The following is an 8,835-nucleotide window of genomic DNA, read 5'->3' as shown; positions in this document are numbered from 1 at the left end:
CTCCCACTGATCGAACTTACCTGGCCTCTTGGTGAAATTATGTTTTGATCGGATCACTTGACTATTCGAGCTGACCCATGTCAGCTAGGTAAATCAGTGTGACTGATTTAGGTGCTCCTAGACCAGTCCTGGTCTCCCTTAAGCTGACTTGGTGAAGCCAGTGGGAGGATCATGATAAGCTGGTTCATCTGACCTCATCCTCTAAATTATTTAAATCCTCTAAAATTATTAGATCCTTAAAATAATAAAGTTATGGAGATAACTGAGTCATAGCCTCCCATTAAGGTGTTTGATAATGAGTCCATTAACTCAATAATCATTGCAGACCCAAAGGCCTGGTGCTTGTTGACTAATGGAATTATCACTCATCATATGATGACTTGGAAGTGTCTCTCTAATGGTGGTTAGGTGAGCCAATCAAAGTTGGGCTTAATCATTCGTTGGTTAGATACACCAAGTATGATCATGTTAATGGTTGGACCTAACCGGATCCTTACAGTGGAGGCCAAAGCCTACTGATTAGGTTTCTGGGGCAAAATTAAAATTACTAGAAATTATTTAGAGAAACAATTGGTTATGAACCTACCCTTAGATGTACATGGGTTGACCAACCAAAGTTGGGCTTGTGTGCAGTCTAAGTGGATTCTAGTACCCGCTAAGGAATTAGGGTAATTCCTCGAGTTGGAGGTAGAGGCTACCAATTCGAATAAAATAGTGGGAGAAACCTTTTGATTAAAGTCCAAATCTTTAGGTTTAATGAATCAATTACTAATTAGGTTATGGTTCTCCTTTGTGCAAATATGGTCACTTCCCTATCGCTTCGATCATTGTTGGACAATGATAAGTTGGTGGGATCCAACTTCGGTAGCTGGTACCGAAAGTTAAAGATAGTCCTGGAGCATGAACGGATCCTATATGTGATAATAGATCCTGTACCTGAGGAGCCAGCTGTCAATGCACGTGAAACAATCAGAGACACTTACCAGAAGTGGCTCAATGATCGGACCACGGTGCGCTGTATCATGCTGGCTATCATGAGCGATGAGTTCAGTCGCAGATTCGAGATGGCTCAGCCAAAGGACAAGCTTCAAGTGTTGGAGGATGCCTTTGGCACACCCGATGACGTAGAGAGGCCCAAGACTAGTTGTGCCATCTTCAACGCCAAAATGCGGGATGGTGCCTCTGTCACTAATCATGTATTGTACATGATCGAGCTGATGGAATGATTGAGCAAGCTTGGCTTTCCTTTGCATGAGCAGCTTGGGAAAGATGCAATACTGAACTCGCTGTCCAAGTCTTATCTCCCATTCCTCACTCATTATAGAATGACAAAGCCTGAAGTAAACTACCATGGGTTACTGGGGTTGCTTCAGAACTTTGAGAAGGATCACCAACTCCTCAAGGAGTCGGTGAACTCAGTGGGAGGTTCATCTTCTGGTTCTCGACCCTTTGAGAAAGGGAAGAAGAACAAGAAGAAGAAAGTAAAGAAGGTGCAAGTTCAGGCTGGGACATCAGTGCAGAGCCAGACCAAAAAGATCAAGCCTGATAAGAGTCTATTCTACTAGCAAGCACCCTAGATTAGATAGTATGTCAGATATCTACTTATGACACTGTAGGCTAGGTCATATAAACAAGAACAGAACAAACAGGTTGACTCAAGAGGGAATCCTCGAAGTCAGTAATTATGAATCACTTCCAACCTGTGAGTCCTGTCTTCTTGATAAAATGACCAAGTCACCTTTTACTGGAAAAGGTGAGAGAGCTACTGAGCTCTTGGGCCTAATACATACTGATGTATGCAGGCCCATGAGCACCAGTGCTAGAGGTGGATATTTCTACTTCATAACTTTCACGGATGACCTATCCCGATATGGATATGTCTATCTGATGAAACATAAGTCGGATTCATTTGAAATGTTCAAACGATTTCGAAGTGAAGTAGAAAAACAAACTGGGAAGAGTATTAAAACTTTTCGATCTGATCGAGGAGGAGAATACCTTTCTAGTGAATTTCTCACATATCTAGGAGAGAATGAGATTTTTTTCTACCATGCTGATGAACAAAAGGTGTTCGTCAGCCTTAAGGCAATCTTTTTAGAAAAGGAGTTCCTTGGTGAAGGAACCGTTGCCTCTAAGGTTGAACTTGATGAAGTTCAACAGGTAGAAGGACCGACACCAATAGCTGAACCTGAGTCGGATATGATTAGATCAGATCCGGAGCCCAATATACCTGTACCATTAAGGCGATCCGGTAGAGTACCGCGTCAGCCGGACAGATACTACGATTTCTTGGTCCGGGACGGTGGTCCCATCGAACTTGATGAGAATAATGGGGATCCGATCACCTATATGGATGCTATGCAGAGACCTGATTCCGAGAAATAACTTGAAGCCATGAAATCCGAAATGGAGTCCATGAAGGTCAACGATGTATGGACATTGGTTGACCCACCTGAAGGGGTTAAACCCATTGGGTGTAAATGGATCTTCAAAAGGAAGAGGGGCGTAGACGGAAAGGTGGAGACCTATAAAGCCCGTCTGGTTGCCAAGGGGTATCGTCAACGTTATGGTATTGACTATGACGAGATATTTTCTTCTGTGGCAATGCTCAAATCTATTCGGATAATGCTTGCAATAGCTGCCCATCTGGATTATGAGATCTGGCAGATGGATGTAAAGACAGCTTTCCTGAATGGAGAGCTGACTGAAGAGGTGTATATGATACAACCTGAAGGGTTTACATCCACAGATGAGTCCAAGGTGTACAAGCTTCAGAGATCCATTTATGGACTGAAGCAAGCTTCTCGGAGTTGGAACATGCATTTTGATAAGGTGATCAAAACGTATGGCTTCATTAAGAATGGAGAAGAGCCCTGCATCTATAAATGGGCAAATGGTCCAGTTGTGGTATTCCTTGTCTTGTACGTGGATGACATTCTCTTAATCGGGAATGACATCCCCGCACTACAGGGAATAAAAGTTTGGTTGTCATCACAGTTCTCCATGAAGGACTTGGGTGAAGCATCCTACATCTTAGGGATGAAGATCTATAGGGATAGATCTAAAAGGATGCTTGGGTTATCCCAGTCCATGTATATAGACACTGTGCTGAAGAGGTTCAGCATGGAAAATTCCAAGAAGGGCTATCTACCGATAGGCCATGGAATTTCTCTCTCTAAGAAGGATTGTCTGACAACTCCTGAAGAGAGAGAGCGTATGAGTAGAGTCCCATATGCTTCAGCCGTGGGATCTATCGTGTACGCCATGACATGTACAAGACCAGATGTGGCATACTCACTAGGAGTAGTGAGTAGATACCAATCTGATCCTGGAGAAGATCCCTGGAAAGTGGTTAAAGCCATCCTTAAGTATTTGAGAAATACTAAGGACCAATTGTTGGTTTATGGCGAGTCAGATCTGAAACTTGTGGGGTTCACAGACTCCAGCTTCCAATCTGACCATGATGACAGCAGGAGCGTGTCGGGTTATATCTTTACTCTGAATGGTGGAGCCATCTGCTGGAAGAGTTCCAAGTAGCATACTGTGGCAGACTCTGTTTGTGAAGCGGAGTATATCGCAGCATCAGATGCCACGAAGGAAGTTGTGTGGCTGAGGAAATTCATCAACGAGCTTGGAGTAGCACCCTCCCTCGATGGTCCAGTCCTGCTCTACTGCGACAGCACTGGTGCCATAGCTCAGGTGAAGGAACCCAAATCACATTAGCCGACGAAGCACATCTTGCGCCGCTTCCACCTGATCCGAGAGATCGTGGATCGAGGTGACGTCGACCTTCAGAAGATCGACGGAAAAGAGAACCTAGCCGACTCTTCACTAAAGCCCTGACAATAAAGGAGTTCGACAACCACAAGTCGAAGATGGGTATTAGATACTATGCCGAGTGGCTTTAGGACAAGTGGGAGTTGTTGGGAAATGTGTCCCAAAAAGCCAATCGTCAAGCTGTTGACGGTTGAGCAACCAAGTATTGTAATTGATTTGTTAATAAATAAAATATATTTGGCATTTTCATCATAAGCATTCATCTTCTAATGAACTCCATTGTTATGATGAAGTCCTTAGGACTATTTAGGTTCGATAAAGAGAGGATTTATCGATTAGTCCTTAAAACTGTTCACGACCAAATGATAGGCTGTTAATAAGGACGACAGCTTCTATCGAGCATAGGTCGCTGTAGGCCATATGGGTTGGTTGTCCTCTTAACCAAAGAGTGTGGAGACACTGGTATGGCATACAGGTGAGATGTAAGGATACATCGTCATTGAACGTGACCAACTCCAGAGCATTCTGCTATCGAGAATGTCTCTGATGGGATATAGGTATAAGTGTCCCTTAAACTTGAGATCGCCTCAGTGACTTGCAAGCAACTCACTGTGCTTTGGTACTGGACTAACTAAATTTTTAATTCAGGGACGGAAGGCTTCTGGGCACAGTCAAGTACTTGCGAAGTCAGAGTGTGATCGAGATGGGATTGACCACTCCAAGAGTTGGAGAAGAATGAGTCGCTGTATTTCAATTTAGCAAAACCTTGGCCAGGGTAATCCATTAGATGGATTTGATATTTTAAAATACAATGTGGACAACCTGATCAGAGTTGACAGTTGAACTCTGGATGTCTTATGATCATTTTGGTCAAGGCGATGAATTATATGAAAACTATATCCGCATGGGTTCTAAGGATGTTGTTCTACACATTCGACCTATCCGGTCGTCGGGTACCATTGCTAGATAGTCACTTCGATTGGTATAGGAATTTATTCCTATGCTACCGGCTTAGGTTCGGACCTATGAGGTCACACACATTAGAGTTCATGATCCGATCAGATGGTTGATCAACGATTAAGAATCGTTCTAGGGTTAAATGATCAATACGATTGACATTTAACCCAGTGCAAGTGTTGCAGGAGGATCGATTAGCAATTTGATTGCTAATTGGCTTAATTTGATTAAGCCAATGGGCTGAGATTAAGTCTAATTAAATATCATTTAATTAGATTTAGTTTAGGTTTGATTGGATCAAGTCCAATTGGTTTATTGGATAAGCCAAGTGCAAGGAAAAACTAGTCCTAGTTTAACTAGGACTTGGGTCAATCTAATTTCTAATTTGATTAGAAAATTAAATCAGATTTAAATCTAATTTAATCTGATTAAATTAGATTATTAATTAGATTAAGATCTATTTTAATTAGGTTGATCTAATTTTGATTTGATTTGATTTGGAAAACCAAATTAAAACAAGTCATGAGATAGAATCCTAGTAGGACTAGGATTCCACCTTGCGCCACATAAGCCTTCTCCACGCCCTCTCTCTTATTCAACGCCAATCTCCACTTATTTTGTGCGAAAAAAGCCCTCTCTCAGATCTCTCCCATGTTCACAAAAGGTCTCCTCTCTTCTTTCTTACATGGAAGGTGGTTTTGATCAAATCTAAAAGGAATAAGTTTGGATTTCGAATTCTATGAGACAGAGTTTTAGAAATCCAAAACTCTTTCAATTTTGCACCGAATTTATCCAAATTTGTTTTGGAATTTTTGTGGCTTTTAGGGTTTACATTGTGCACCCTTTTTTGTTGATCCATCCACGAAAATATGAAGGAGGTGCTCAAGAGTTGGGCGTCCCTTTACTTGCCATGTTTGGATAAGCCTTGACTAGGTGTTTGACCTAGACAAAAACTCTATCATATCTCTCTATATAAGATGAGTTTCTTCATAAAATTTGAGAAAGAGATAGATATTTGAGAGACCTTTCTGCCATCCAAAAAATAAAGAGAAATACCTTTGGGTCGTGGAGATATAAAAGATGCAAGTTTGGGTGTCTAGAGAGAAAAATGTGAAGAAGAAGAGGGTCTTCTTCTAGGGTTTTTATTTTCATATCTTTCCTCCTTCCATCTAGAGTTTCCTGAGAGTGTCTCAGATCTGAAACTCCTACTTCTACTTTCCATCTTTGGAAGAGTCCAAATCAAGAAGAAGGAGGCACCTGATCAACCATCAAAGAAGGATCAGCGCAGTACTAGCATACTGTGCTGATTTTCTGAAGCAGGACTTCTGATCGAGATTCGTGGGCTCGTGTGGACAACTCCTAGAGGCCGGACGCGTGTGCGGCTTGCAACATCATCCTCAAGCCCAGATCAGCAAGGTTAGAATGTCTAACTTGCAAGGTAATAGATCTGATCTATTGTTTAATACATACATTAGATGTAGTATAGAAACATGTTGATATGATCAACATGTAGTTAATGCTATATTTATATATTTTAATTTTTGATTTAATGCCATGTAATAATCATGTAATAGGATCTTAGATCTAGGGATTTTCTGATCTTAGAAAATAAATTTTAATTTATTTTAGTCTTCCGCTGTATGATCTTGAAAAAGTTTCAAGATCTAACCCTCTTTTTCAAGATCTAACCCTGAAACCCTAGATATGGTTCCTTCAGGAAGATCTAAATTTCTATGCTAGAGATCATGAGAAGAACCCTTTCTTCTCTTTTCTTCCTAAAATTCATGCACCAATCTCTACAATAGAGATGTAATAATTTTTATCCAATTTTTGGATAAAAGAAGGAGGAGACATCCATGTCTAAATACGGAACAAAAGGTGGAGAATAGATGTCCTAACAACCAACCCTTTGGTTGTCACAAGAAAGAAGGGATTATAACAAACTCACCTCACACCTCCAACCTTCATGCCATCCCAATTTTTCTCCTTTGTTCCCACAATAAATCTTTGATTTTTGGTGCATCTAAACCTATTGGTTATCCACATAAAACCATCCAAGAGGTGGGTCATTTATAAGCGTTGGATAGAATACTAGTTTGGATAGGAGTTAGAGTCCATACAAGTTAGGACTCTAGGATTTTAATGCCACCCAACCAAAACTTGTTCACCCAGATTTTTCATATGGTACTAAGGGAGTTTAAAGCCTTTCTTACATGCTAATAACAAAGGAAGATTGGCATGAAAACCTAGTATGGCATGGAGGAAGTGTGGTGCACAAAATAGTGTGGCGTGGAGTCTTGTTTGCACATGGAAAGGAAGTGTTTTATTCTCATGGGACTCTTGATTTAAATTGCTGTTTTAATCTCAATAAAACACTAATAAATCTTAATTATATTAGGACCAAATTAGACCCAAAAAGATAAAAATTCAAATCAGATTTGGAGCCCAATTTATTTAAATTGGATGTCTCCTAATTGGAGGAGTCCTAGTCCAATTGTATTCTTTCTTGGTGCTTGAGTCAAACTCAATTTTAATCCTAATCTCATTAGGATTTGGTGCAGCATGAAAATGAAGATTTTTAATCTAATTAGGAATACATATATCCTAGTCTAATTAGAAATTGGGTCAAACTCAAATTCTAATTCAACTAGGACTAATCATCCAATCTTTTTGGAGTTATCCTATAACTCTATAGGGTTAATCAAATCAAATCCAAAATAAGTCAAATTAAATCTAATTAAATTGGACTTAATACAAGCTCCAATGCTCAATCAAATTGAGCTAATTAGCAATCCTATTGCTAATTAATTCTTCTATAACTCACTAACTCTTTAGCGAGTTACATAATGCAATATTTACATTAGATAAATTATCAATCAAATTGATAATCAAATCTATTTTTATGATTCATAATTGTAATTCAACCATCTGATCAGTCAAAAGCTTCTTTTGTGTGTGACCCTATAGGTTCTATTCTGTCTGGTAGTGAGATATATTATGATCTTTATTACAATATCATTGAAATACTTTACAATGGATTGGAACAATTCTAACTCTACCCACCATGGATTATTGATCATCAAGATGATCCTTGTGAGTCTCATAATCCACCAGTGACACCTAGCAGTATGTAGTGGCAGAATAAAATATAAATCTCTAGATGCAGTGAGCACATGATACAGTCCCTCTATCATGAGTCCCAATCAGATGGCAGGTCATGTATGAATCATCAAACCTCAACATCGATCGTATGATAGATTCAATCAGCTTGAGTCCATATGTGATTTTATAAAAACTCTTTTCATCAATCACAATGCTATGGTCATAGACTTAAGGACTCGACCTCTTAAATCTCATAGGACTACTCTCTTCTACTAGGGTCGATAGATCCCATCTTGATGCACACCCCACTCCTATAGTGGACCAACTATCGTCAATATCCACTATAAGGACTCTTTGAGACCCATGTAAATATGTCAGTCAAACTTCAGCAGTCTCACTGTGAGTAGTAATGTCACCTCAGGTCAAAGGACTAGTCATACAACTGTAGCATCGAAAAAGTTACTAATGAGTGAGCAGACATCCATATGACTTCTCGTGTTGGTCACGCTCAATACTAGTTGTTCTCTAACAACCACCTACACTCTCGCTCCAATGTCTCTACACTGTAGATTCAAGACCCATCTGTCCGAAAGAAGCGATCCGTGCATTGGTCTATCTGGATCAATCACCATCCCCATGATGATCCTATGATCAGGAGTAATTTAAGAATCAACCATTAATGACACATGCCTCAAATTCTCAACTCTTTGAAAATATGTGTCATTATCTTGTTAATCCCTTGGATGATTCATAGACACATAAATATAAATGGCACTATAACTGTCCAATAAGTACAAAATTATATCTAAAAATATAAAATATGTCAGTCAAGATTGACTTCTAGGACATACATCCAACAATCTTCCACTTGCACTAAAGTCAATCTGCCATGTACCAAACCCTATCTTCACAAGACAAGCTTTTAGTCTTAGGCTGGCTTAGTAACTTACTAGTGGGTCATCCACATCACATGTGGAGTTTGCTCTCTGCACCTCTATG

Source organism: Elaeis guineensis, chromosome 9 (genome assembly GCF_000442705.2).
Source record: "Elaeis guineensis isolate ETL-2024a chromosome 9, EG11, whole genome shotgun sequence".
Lineage (NCBI taxonomy): Eukaryota > Viridiplantae > Streptophyta > Magnoliopsida > Arecales > Arecaceae > Elaeis > Elaeis guineensis.
Note: the sequence above shows the minus strand (reverse complement) of the source record.